Below are 12127 nucleotides of genomic sequence, written 5' to 3' on the forward strand. Positions count from 1 at the left end.
AGGAAAAAAGAGGGTGATGTGTACTATGCTACTAGGATGCCGTTTTTATCCTCCCTTTCATCTCATGGTCATTCTCACTGTTCTTTCTTCCACATGGTTTTACCTGCTCTTCTCACATCCTGCAATTTAGGCCTAGTTCAGGTATCAAGAAGAATTTCAGTTCTAGTTCTTGATTAAGAAGTTTAGTCCAGTTTTAGTTGCTCTCAGTAACTGATATTATTTCTACTAGCATTTATTGTTAAAACTAGACTTTTTCATATTTCCTAATAAGCTGGAAATAAAAATTCCCTCTATTTCCTTGTAAAACCTACAGCTATGAGGTGCAGCTTGAGTCTCTGCAAAATACACAAAATGAAAAAATAGTTAATCTCTGGATGCAGCAGCCAACATACTGTGAAATTCAACTCTGTGATGGCAACAATATAATTCCATAATATTACACTCTTTATACAGATAAGCTTTTTAGTTACAGTTCTGTTCTAGTTATACCAAAATAATGTGTTAATTTTTTCGTAATGCAACTGCCAGTTTTTTTAAGTTAGCAGTGGTTTTGTTAGGAAAAATACTGCTGCTTGGTATTGAGCAGTAGAGTCTATGGATCAGAGATTAAATTTCCTTTTCCTGAAGAAACTCTTCTAATGCATAACTTTTGGAAGCAAATCACCCAATGAGGAGTAGTAGGAATGAAATGACTAAACAAAATGAAACAAAATTAGTCAAATGAACTTAATCTGTTAAAAATGGAAGGTGGGAGTAAACCACCTCTTATCTGAGTTTTTGAGCATGTATGGAACTTCCCCATGGAGCTGCGAGCAAAAGTGGTTTGGAATGGGCATGGGGAGGCTGAGAAATCTGCTTTTCCAGGTGTGCTTAGTTCCCAAAGGCTACAGCTCATCCTGTTGTTATGCCTGGAAGATATTCCCAAACCAGCAGTGTTTCCACTTTGAATACAGAATTAAGTTTTTCAATAATGTAAAAAGGAAATCAATTTCAGGTCATTTCAACTCAAAAACAGACAAGAGGAGCCCTTAAGGATTTGGTTACTTCTAGCAGAGCTCTTTTGCCTAGAGTTATCCAGATAACAAGGCGCATCAGATCTTCCAGTGAAATTCTTATTTGTGGATGTGTAACTTGTGATAAGCAGAACTGATGAAATCTTATTTCCTATTATTTTTAACCTCATCTCAGGCTGCCCTGCATTATAAATAAATTAAACTAGGTTCCTTCCAGACCTCTCAAGCGTTAGGATTCATCAAGGGCATTGCTCCTGCAGATTGCTTTCACCTGAACTTGATTGTGATCAAGTGGTGATCCCAACAAGGGTTAGGATTCATCAAGAGTGTTCCTCCTGCAGATTGTTTTCACCTGAATTTGATTGTGATCAGCTGGTGGTCCCAGGGGCAAAAGAAAACCCTGACCAGCTCTCACTTGAGTGTGTGACTGTGTGAGGTTAGTACTGATGTTGAAAGCAAAGGTCTCAAAAAGCAAAAGTTCCTCAGTCTCTGGAATGTGTAATTCTGCTTCCCAATCAGCTTTGTGTTTCCTGTGGACTCCCAGAGATTGGACTAATCTTTGCTCCTTGTCTGGCACCACCAGGTAAGGTGAAGTGTTGGTATAGATTTCTATTTTATGCAAAAGAGGATGTGTCTGAATTGACTCAATAAATCTGAATTTAGCATATGAATCAAGTTTGCTCTAAAAGCCAGTTAGGTACCAGTGCTCTTAGCTGTTAGTTTTGATTGCCACTAGTAATACTTTGGATTTTAATGTAACTTTTGCATCCTGCAGTGTGAATTTTTAGGTCTCTACTATAATTTCTTATTCTTTGGTGTCCCTTAAACTTGTCTCTTTGGCCTACACAAATGATTTGAAGATCCCAAATTAACGTATGTGTGCCACGGTGCAATTGTAGTTGCATGCTCTTGCAAAGAGCACCTGAAAGTTTGCTTTAGCTTGGAGTTCTTTAGTATTAATCACTCTGCTGTCTGCTGTTAGAGTGGCTGTTTCTGCCTTCAAGGTAGAGGCAGCTTCTTGCTGCAGCTGGAAATTGGAAAAGATAAGAGACAGGTTTTGTGTTTGTTTTCCCTTGTCCTTAGACCTCTGTCTTCTCCAAAGTTGTTCTTCGTGGCTTTGCTTATTTTCACTGTATTTTGAGCTTCCTATCAGGTTGTTTGAAAGCTACAGGTATTGTGTGTCCATTTTTCCAGAATTTCTCCCTGACCTCATTAAAAGAGATTTTCTCTCTGCAGGGAACTATCACCTGGAGGGGTGGGGGGAGGAGCAAATCTATAGTTCAGCCCAACATAAACTAAAAAAAAAACACAACTAGACAACTAGAAAAAGAGTTTTGAGGAGTGCAATGGGTTTGAGATGGCTTCAACTCACCTTCTCCTTCCTGGTGATCAGGGATGTCTGTTGTCATGCCAGCTGGCATATTACAGAGATCAACAGGGGGAGTCATGTTGGAATTGTGACTGGACTGGGTATTGCAATAGTTTGCTAAGTGTAACCTACATTTATATTTTATTGTATTGTATTTGTATTTTCTATTACTCCACTAAATCAGAAATGCCATGTGATACCAACTATATTTAAACAAGTAAATTCAAAATTAAATATTTTATCTGCCATATGTGGGATATCTAAATAAATCTGGTCTGACAGGAAAAAAAAGGGGGGGGAAGGCAAGATCAAAATTTAACCTTAGGAATGAATTCACACTGACCTTGTTCTGCAATGCTCTTGATCTCCAAAGGTAATGGATCAAGGCAAAACTTTAGTCTCTAATTCTATGACTTCGTATGGTAATGGATCAAAGCATATATTTAGTCTTAAATCCACATAACATGAGGTAGAGTAGGCTTCTCTTTCTTGGCACTGGGGACAAGCTAAAAAATCCCATATCACATGTGCAAAATGCCTAGTTAATTTACTGGATAAAGCTAAGCAGGGCTGCATTTAGGGTGAGAATGAGAGGCTTGCCCAGACAAGACTGGGAATGCACATACCTCAAGGTTAAAGATGGAGCACAACTTTAAGGGCAGACATGCAGTGTTAATTCAACTACTCAAAGTGATTTTGTATAAGTGGGAGGGCAAAGGGACACCAAGTTCTCTTACTTTGTCATTGGGTGATACAATGTAGTAGCTGGAAACCTACTAGAAACTTATAATTAAAGGTCTCTGCAGAATATATGAGGGTTCTGCTGAGCTTCCTGCATAATTCTCAGTGAAAGGAGAGGAAAAATTCCTTTGAAAATACAGGAGGCAGTGAATCTGTCGTCTCTGTGTGAGAGAGTTCCAGCAGAGCTGCTGAGGCCTGATGTCACTGAAGGCATGTAATACTTGAAGTACAGTAAGATCAAATAAAATATGCAGAAACCAAGCACAGCCTTAGGCTCATTTCTTTTAAGCAAACAAAGCAAAACCTGTAAGGATATGGCAGGGGAAAACAACAAGAAAGAAAGCAAAACTTCCATTCAGGAATTTGAGGTACCCAGAAGCCACCACTATGGCCACAACAGGACATGGATGTCATTTGACCCAAGTTATGGACCGTGCTCTGTGGTAGCCTTGTTATGAGTGGAAGAGTTGTCCATTTTTTTTAAGTTGCAGAGTTAACAAGTTAAACCAATTGCTGCTAAGTTGGAGTTTTAACTATTTGTTGTTAATAACTTCATGTTGTAATCACCTGTTGTTAATAGTTTTCTTTAATTACCTGTTGTTGATGGTTAGAAATCCCTCTCCGTTGGGTATCCCCCTGCTGCTTCCTGGAAAATGACACCCGGGACTGTGAGAGGCAGGTGACATTGAGGCTGGTATGCAAATGAGGAAGCACCTTGCCAAATCTAGCAAGAAAAACCCCTAAACCAACGAGCCACCATGGAATTAAGAAATCTAAGTGATTTAGATGATTACGTGATTAAGAAATCTAAGTCTAGAGGTGAGGCACTGAATCCAGTGTCTGCTAAGATCCTTTTAACTTTCACCCTAACCTAAGGATGTTGGCTAGAAAGAGGACCTAGCATGTCAAACTGAAAAACAGGAATTTCCTGGTGCTCTCTTGAGGACAGAAGCTCCCCCTACACTAGCAGACACAGCTGCACTCATCCTCATCCTCTGTGCCACTCCTGGAGGAGCGATGGCGTGAGTGGAGCCCAGTGTGAGCGTGATCAGTCAGTTTTCCTCACTCAAGCTGATTTTTAATAAAGGTATTAAAAAAGGAGTAAGGTCTCCTGCCCTATTAATTTCAGCCTCTGTGTTTCTGAGGGTGCAGGGCATGGTATCCAGAGCTGTCTGCTCAGGCCCTGCTCTCTGAAATTTATTGCTGTGGGTGGAGCTGGTTGCCTGTAAAGTATCTCTGTTGCGTTTGTTAGGGCTGTTTGCAGGTGTGGTTTTACTGTGTGCCTATGTTCATCCCTTCTGGAGAAGGAAGGATAACTAAAGTTCATTTGCCAGAACATCCCTCATTGTTGCTGTGATCTCCCATCACTAGTGCTAAACCAGTGGATTAAGTCTCTCAGGCATTTTTGAGCTCAGATGGAAGAACGTGCGTCTGGTGGACCCCTTGGGGGGGACCTCTGTGATCCCTTGCCATCTTCCTGTGCTTCTGCTTCCCATGTGCCTGCCATCCAGACAGTAACTGCAGAAGGTGCAGCTGGGTAGCTTGTGGTAGTGAGCAAAACTGCACCTTCACCAGATGCAAATTGGTCTCATGTTTTGATCTGCACCCCCCTGACCACACTCCCCTAGGTTGCGGTTTAAAAGAATTGTTTCTGTCTGACAGTTTCTGTGCTCTGATAAGCCTTCTTGTCCACTAATCTTTTTGGACCAGAATTCTGTCTTTGATCTTCGACAGAAACTGCATAGATGGATTAACATATCAAAACAAATAGGCTTCTTTTACTACCTTTCCCCCAAGTCAGCTAACCTGGAGCTTTTCCAGGAGCAGAAGCTCCTCCATTTATTACATCTTTTTATGCTGATCAAGGTTTGCCATCTTTGTGTAATAGGACAGAGAGCTGGGAATAGAAGAAGATTGTTCCTACCAGTTTCTGTTTGATCTTCTCTTCACCACATTGCCATTGAAAGATTTTCTCCACCCCTGCAGTTGGCTACAGTATAAAATCACTTGCTGCTAACAGTGCTCGGCTGCCCTTTCTCAATTTTTCTGCAAGGTTTTGTTTGGTTTTTTGTTTTTTGTTTTTTTTTTTTTTTTTTTTTTATCACTCAGCAATGGATAGGGTTGGTTCAGCCCAAGAAGCTGTTGGGTTAGAAAAGTAGAGAAAAGACTTTATCCCATAAAGACATGGAGGCTAAGGACTTTTGTTTCCATTATTTTCATTTTGTTTGCCTCTACCAAAGATAAGGTAGAGGACAAAATATAATGTCACAATGTTCTCATATAGAGTTGTTGGGGTTTTCTTGTGGGTTTTTTTTTTTGTTTTGTTTTTTTTTTTTTTTTTTGTTTTTGTTTTTTGGTTTTTTTTTTCTGTTGGTTTTTTTGTTTTGTTTTTTTTTTTTAATTCCTGGAGCATAGCAATGGGAATTAGCTTAAAGAAGACTGAGGAAAAGAAGAGGACAAGCCTCTGTGAACCATCACAGTCCCCTGTTATGGTTGCTGACTTTCTGGATTTTATAATATCTCAGTAGTTGAAGGTCAGCTCAGTATTCCATCTTCTTATGGCAGGTGTTTCAGTGAGGCTCTGAGCTTTCATGTTTAAAACAAGGTAGCCGTCCCAAATCCACATTTCCCAACCTGCTGGCTGCGTAAGAAGTGGTAAAATGTGTTTTCCTGGTACCAAGAACTTCAAAACTGCTGGGCATTTTTAAATCACATGCTGCTGATCCTCTTTCTCCAAGTGAAATAGTAGCACTTCCCACTTTGTAGACAATGGGAGTCTTATCACTGCTGTGTTAAAAGCAGAGCAGTTCCAAAGCTGAGCTGAGCTGTTTTGAAAATCCCTCCTTGAGTTCCCAAGCTTTAATCTCCTGGTCCTGCAAGTAATGCCTGTACATTCCTTCAGCCCCTCTCTGGCTTTAAAAGAAATGCACCTTCTTAGTAACCTTGTGCCTTAAATATGAAGTGATATGGGGATGAATGAGAAGGGTTTACACAGACTTGGAAGTCACCCTTTAGTTTTTTCAGTCTATTGTCATAGGAACAACAACCTTTCCTTTGTGTAATATAAAATTATCAGTATATGGTAGCTAAATTTTACAGAGGAGGATGTGACATGGTTTATCTGGAAGGATGACAAGGCATGAAAAATAATTATGGTGACTTGAAAACCCAAAAGTGCAATTTTGTGCATGGTGCCATTTCTGATTTGCATTTCACTGTATACCAATGGCAGGAAAAAACTCATAATTATTGTCATAAGGCATGGACTTCTAATCCCCTTGAGAAACACAGCAGCCCCTTCTCGAGTTTTAGTTGACATGGTGATATTTAAAACAGCAATATAGTATCTTGGAAGCCATGGTAACTCATATTGCACAGAGACACTAAAATGTAAAGCACCCTGTGGTGAGATAATGCAAAAGGTGTGTGTTGGCATTGGAGCTGCCCTGCTGGGAAGCACTTATCATGTGGAAGTTGTCAGGGGCAGATGGTGTTTGGTGCCTGACTTCATGTCTCTGTGCTCATGAGAATTACCTGTATTGTCCAGTGCTGCCCTTCTGCAAAGCTGCTATTACAGGGGTCACCCTATTGACCCAGCACGTGGGTCTTGTGAAGGAAGGTGGTCTGCCAGGCAGTGCAGCAGGGTGCAGAATCTGGAGTCCTGTGCGCTATGTCAAGCTCCTCTAGAGACTTACAGTGTTGTGTGGCTTTCTACTCTCTGCTTGGGTCAGAATTGTATCTTGGCTCCACTGAAATGTGCCAGGCTTCCAGCCAGAGGCTTGCAGCAGGGATTCTGCCTGAAAATATTGTGCAAAAATTTAGTGGGGCCCTGATCTTGCTCAGAGCTTCTAGATTGCTAAAGCAATATAAAGGTTAGCAAGAATAACTCATTACAGACAGCCTAGCAAAGCTATTCCCACAAAGAGTCCTAGAAGGGTCGTCTCTGAGGTGTATTTGACTGGCTCCACATACTTCAGCCTAATGCAGAGCTGTACTTTCACACCAGTTTCTGGCAGGCTTGAGCCATCAGTAAATCAGCTTAGGTCCTTAAAACCACGACTGCCAGATGTCCTGTAGCCAGAGGGAAAACTGCACTCTTTGAATTGTTGTGGTGTTTCCCACCTTGGGGAAGGTGGCTTTTGTTTTTCCTACAGTATTCAAACGAAGCTAAGTGCCATTAGTGTATTTTTTGTAATTTTTTTCTGGCAGCAGGTGATGGTGTATGGATAAATGCAGTTATTCCAGATGTTGAGACTTATACCAGTGTGAAGCTATAATAACAATACCAAAAATGGCAATATATTTCCAAGTTTGGAGAAAAGTGATAGCATAGTATTACTGGGTGTTTTTTCTGTTTACTTGCTTCTTTTAGACATACCAGAAAAGTTCAGCTGTTCCCAACTATATTGAATGAGCCTCTACAATTTTTCTAAACATAGAGTAGTGGTTGACTTCACACTGGTTGATCCAGTGGCTGAAGAGACTCATGCTGCAGACCTTGTAGAGTATTTTATCAGACTTCATCAGTCTCTTAAGGCTCATGTTTTACTGTGCAGATAATTGTGTTTGTGTGCTGTTGTCATGGTTGCATAGGTATGGACTTTCCCATAATGGAAGATAGAGAGGAAATTTAACAGCATGTCACTGAGCAGGTAAAATCACACAAGGACACATGCCTGTTGGAGCAGCAGGATTCTGTTCTTCCTCTTATCTTTTCTCCAGCCTCTCTTCCTCCAGTTCTGCACTCTCATTTTAATCTATGTGGCACATTCCCTGCGAGGAGCTCCTAAGCTCTTTACCACTAACCTAAGGGTTGGTATTGGTAAGAGCACTATCACAGAGATAAATAGAAGGGCCAGACCAGTCTGACAGCCTGCCTTGCTTCTCCCAGCTGCAGTCCAGTATAAATCTGCATGGATTTTAAGGATTTTTTTCCCCTCCTAGCACCATTTGTTACCCATCTCCTTTTTCTCTGCAATGTTTACATCCATGAATCTCTGGCCCTTAAACTGTCTTTCCTCTTCTGCTTCCCAGGGGTCTTCACTGATTTCTTCCTTTCATTGTGTTCATGTCTGCCCTTATAGTAGATTTTTGGTCAGGAAGCTGAGTCAAAAGAAGGGAAAGGATTAGAGGAACTGTGAATGTCCTAGGCCAAAGTTAGACCTCTAGAGCTGAGATACCAATTCTGTCCTCCTGATCCTGGTCAGGCTTGAGCAATAGCTGGAGGTCAGCGAACCAGCAGACTCCACTGTCACCATTTGTCATCACGTAAAGAGGCGCTTGTTGTAGGACAGGGTTGCCAGTGGTTTCTCTGTCTGGACCTTTTAGACAATTTTGTTTTGGCTCTTCCTAGCAAAGTAAGTGTGATCACAGCAAGCCCAAGCAAATGGGTAGGTACTGCATTGACATGGGTAAGGCAGCCACTGAAGGTGTACCAGCAAGATGCCCACAGCCAAGGTACAAATGCTTCCAGTGAGCTGGATATATGTTTTGGTGCCTAAGGAGGCTAGTCTGGTGTGACCAGCCAGCAAGGCACTTACTGGTGTCTGGGGCAACATGCTGGTTCTGCACTGGAAGTGGAGAAGAAAGAGGTGAAGATTTAGAGCAAGTGCTGAAAGCCTTTCGGGTTTCCATCAGAAATTAGTACTTTGCTAATGTGCCAAAACCTAATTTGCTGCTATTGTGTCCCTGTTGGATCTTTCAAGGCAGCACAAAGATGTTGGAATTTGCTGCCAAGGTGCCTCTGCTTTGTTGTGTAAACACATTCCTAATGTTTCTCGGGATGTCTGACTTTAAGAGCTTGGTTTTCTTTGGGTTAGCAAAGCAAGTAATGGGAGTAGCTGTGTCCTGCTGCCACTTTGAGGGGAATGGAAAGAGACAGAAAGCAATTATTCAAGTCAGAATGTGTGGAGGGCGTTTTTATTATTGTTATTTATTGTTTTATGGTCACGCGAGTAGTGCTGCGCTTCGGAGGAGGCAAAGCGAGCCTTGGACACAGCTTGTGTAAATCACCACGGCTCCATGACACCTCTGGATTTACACCAGCTTGCTTTCCCTACATCCTGGCCCTTGGTTTCATCCTCCAAAAATTGCCTTGTGCATTTTAAATGTGAAAAATTGGGACAGCAGGCGTGATGAACAAAAGAGAGGGGATGGGGAGGAAGCAACCCAGCTTGCTGCCTGATGTGAGATGCTGGGTGCATGGGCAGAGCATGACCTTCTCCCTTCTCTGATTTTTTCATCTGAAAACCTTTGGTAAACCTTTTCATAGTATTCTGGCTAGTAGTTATATTGCAGAAGGAAACACACTTGGGGGACAGGGCATGCTATAAATCCTTGAGGTGAAAATAACTAAAACAGCTAAATTCCTGTTTGTATTAAAATATGTTGGTTCGTCTGCTTCTGTGGCTGTTTTGTTGGCAGAAGTATTTTCATTTCTGTTCAACATGTAGATGAATCTCCCCTTGTGCTGTTTTACACACATGGAAGCTGCTGCAGTGCCTGAAGGTTCAAAGTGAGCAACTCATTGGTTTGGCTTCAGCCATGATCTAGAGCCTTTTTTGGTTGTTGTGGTTTTCCCTGTCCACATCTCAATGCTTAAGATTTCCAGGATAGGGAAGTGCAACTATGAAAAATCATGGAAGTGGTTGTAGAGAGTTGGTGAGAAGTTGTGTAAAAACGATATTTTTAGGGGGGATGTGTGCAAGGTTTTGGTTGTTTATTTATTCAATTTTGAGGGGGTGAGAATGAGACTTTCTGACTCCTGTCACTTGGGAAAACTTCCTGAGGCCCCCATGGCTGCTCTGCTGTGTGCACCTAGCACCTTGGGGACCCTGGCTGAGTGGGCCACCAGCTGCCACTGTTCTGACAGACACTGAGGGTGGCACTGCTCCTCAAAAGAAGGGCAGGCACCACATGGTTTCCTCCAAGCAGGTGCCTCTGGAGCTGTTGCAGGAAAACCAAGAAAGAGGTGGGTTGTGTGGGCTGGCTGAAACTAGGGCACTGTCATGGTGGTCACTGGGTTCCTGAGTCTTGCAAAAGCCAAAGCAGTCAGGGCTAGCAAGATGTGTAGGATAATAAGACAAGGTAGCTTACAAAATTTAATCCTGATTAATTAACATGGGTTTAAAATCAGGTTAACCTTTATAATTAGCAAAATAAGGCTTTTGATAATCATCCCCAGGGAAAAAGGGACTTGTAATAAAAAGAAGTCAACAAAAAACTACCTTAGTTTTGCTCCATCTATTCTATGCTAACTTCTTAGGCACATTTTAGGCTGCTAAGTAGCCCAGGTGGGGTGCCTTGCTCTGCCATCAGGCAGTGCTCTCTGCAAAATGTCTGTCTGACATCAGCAGCATTGCTGTAATTCACCTTGAGGGTTCTTATCAGTGTGTTCACTGCCAAAACAACTCTGGCAAGCTTTCTAAATAACCTTTTTAATGAATCTTTTTAATAAGCTGCGATGTCTGTATTTTCCACTCTAGCTGTTATCATAACATTGTAAGTTTTTCATTTCAGCTTGATTATTGTAGCTCGTGCTTTTGGCTGTGTTTGTATCCTTGCAGTCTCAACACTGAGAGTGACCTAACTCCAGTTAAAGTGAAGCTAAGCCTGCTGAAGCTTCAGACCTAAAAATGTCCTGCTTGCATTTTTACAAAGCAGAAGTCATAAGTTTTCCAAGCCTAATTTGCAGTTTAAATGTGCAAAGTTGTGAAGAGCTGTATGGAAAGAAGCAGAAACTCTCACAGAATTGCAGATTTCTTTTCTCTTAAAAAAATGCCTAAGACACTCATTGATCTGAGTGGAGAAATTTTTATTCTTGCATTTTTTTGTGCAGCAGGAAGTGCAGCCTTTTTGCCAATCAAAATCTGGAAAAAGTATTAGGTGAAATATTGTTTCAGTCAGTGGAAGGAAGGAGAAAATTGTGCGCTTTACCAAAACCAAAAAGAAAATACTTCTCAGAGGAGAGAGAAACATTTTGGAAAGAAATATCCGAACGCTTTAATTTTGAAAGGGGTTTGTTTGAACGCTTTCATTTCTACTTTTACATACTTGTTAGCTAAATTTTGTTTGAATTTTCAGATATTACTAGATAAACCAGAACAACATTTTAGACTTCTTTTGCTTGGTAGTTGATTTTTATATTAATATGAAGACTGTTGTCTAGCAACTATTAGCATAACAGAGCTGAGGTATGACCTCCAGAAATAACCTCTGAAACTGAAATTTGCTGTGCATTTGAGCCACCTGCATCACCAGAAGCAAAGAAATCTTTCCCTAGTCCTGAGTTTTTCCCTGATGTCTTTATAGTGTTTCTGTCCCAGCATGAGTTGTGTTTGGGGATGTGTGAGGGATTGGGTATTGATGCAAGGGACTGACCCTTTCTTTTGTCATTAGAGAATTACAAAAGTTAAATGGTCATTTGGTCCAACCCCTTGAGGGAAGGGGGAACCTAGATGAGACTGCCCATCATGTTGTCAGACTGTACCTTGAAAAGCTCCAGTGATGGACACACCACACAGCCCTGGGGAGGCTGTTCCAGTGACTGGCTGATTGTTTCACTGTAAGAAATTTCTTGCATCAAGGTGGAACCTCTTAGTGCAACCTCTACCTGTTGCCCCTTGTTTTGCTTATGTGGTCCCTCATGCTGAATCTTTGCCCTGTTATGTGCATCTTTGCAGGAGCATGGTGCTTATATCCACATTCTTCAGGCAGTGAGGTGCTGGGAAGGGATGGTACCTTGGTACTTGGCCAGGAAGAGAGAATATTGATAAAAATTGCAGGCAGAGTTTGTGGTGAGTTTCATGGAGTTTGGATGAAGCTGTAGGAAGCCTAGAAAAAATTGGAATAGCTCAGAGGGAAGCAGAGCTAATGAACCCTAATTTCCTATGTGTTTGTATTTTGAGGAGTAATTCCACATAGGTTTATTTGGGCTTGGTCAGAGGGAGCATTCATGGTACAGTCTTCTCTCAGCCAGGGTCAAACAGTTTTTTCACTTACTCTC

General features: G+C 41.5%; 1 protein-coding gene across 20 annotated transcripts in view; it reads left to right on the top strand.

Annotated features, from left to right (window-relative positions):
• The first annotated feature begins 1383 nt into the window (after positions 1-1383).
• Positions 1384-12127, top strand: part of LOC135298834 (uncharacterized) — a 344053-nt gene continuing 333309 nt past the window's right edge. For all 20 annotated transcript variants that reach the window (XM_064416877.1, XM_064416874.1, XM_064416876.1 and 17 more), the window contains exon 1: positions 1384-1596. The gene's annotated coding sequence lies outside the window, so the exon portion shown is untranslated. The remainder of the gene's footprint in view (positions 1597-12127) is intronic.

Source organism: Passer domesticus, chromosome 4, assembly GCF_036417665.1.
Source record: "Passer domesticus isolate bPasDom1 chromosome 4, bPasDom1.hap1, whole genome shotgun sequence".
NCBI lineage: Eukaryota > Metazoa > Chordata > Aves > Passeriformes > Passeridae > Passer > Passer domesticus.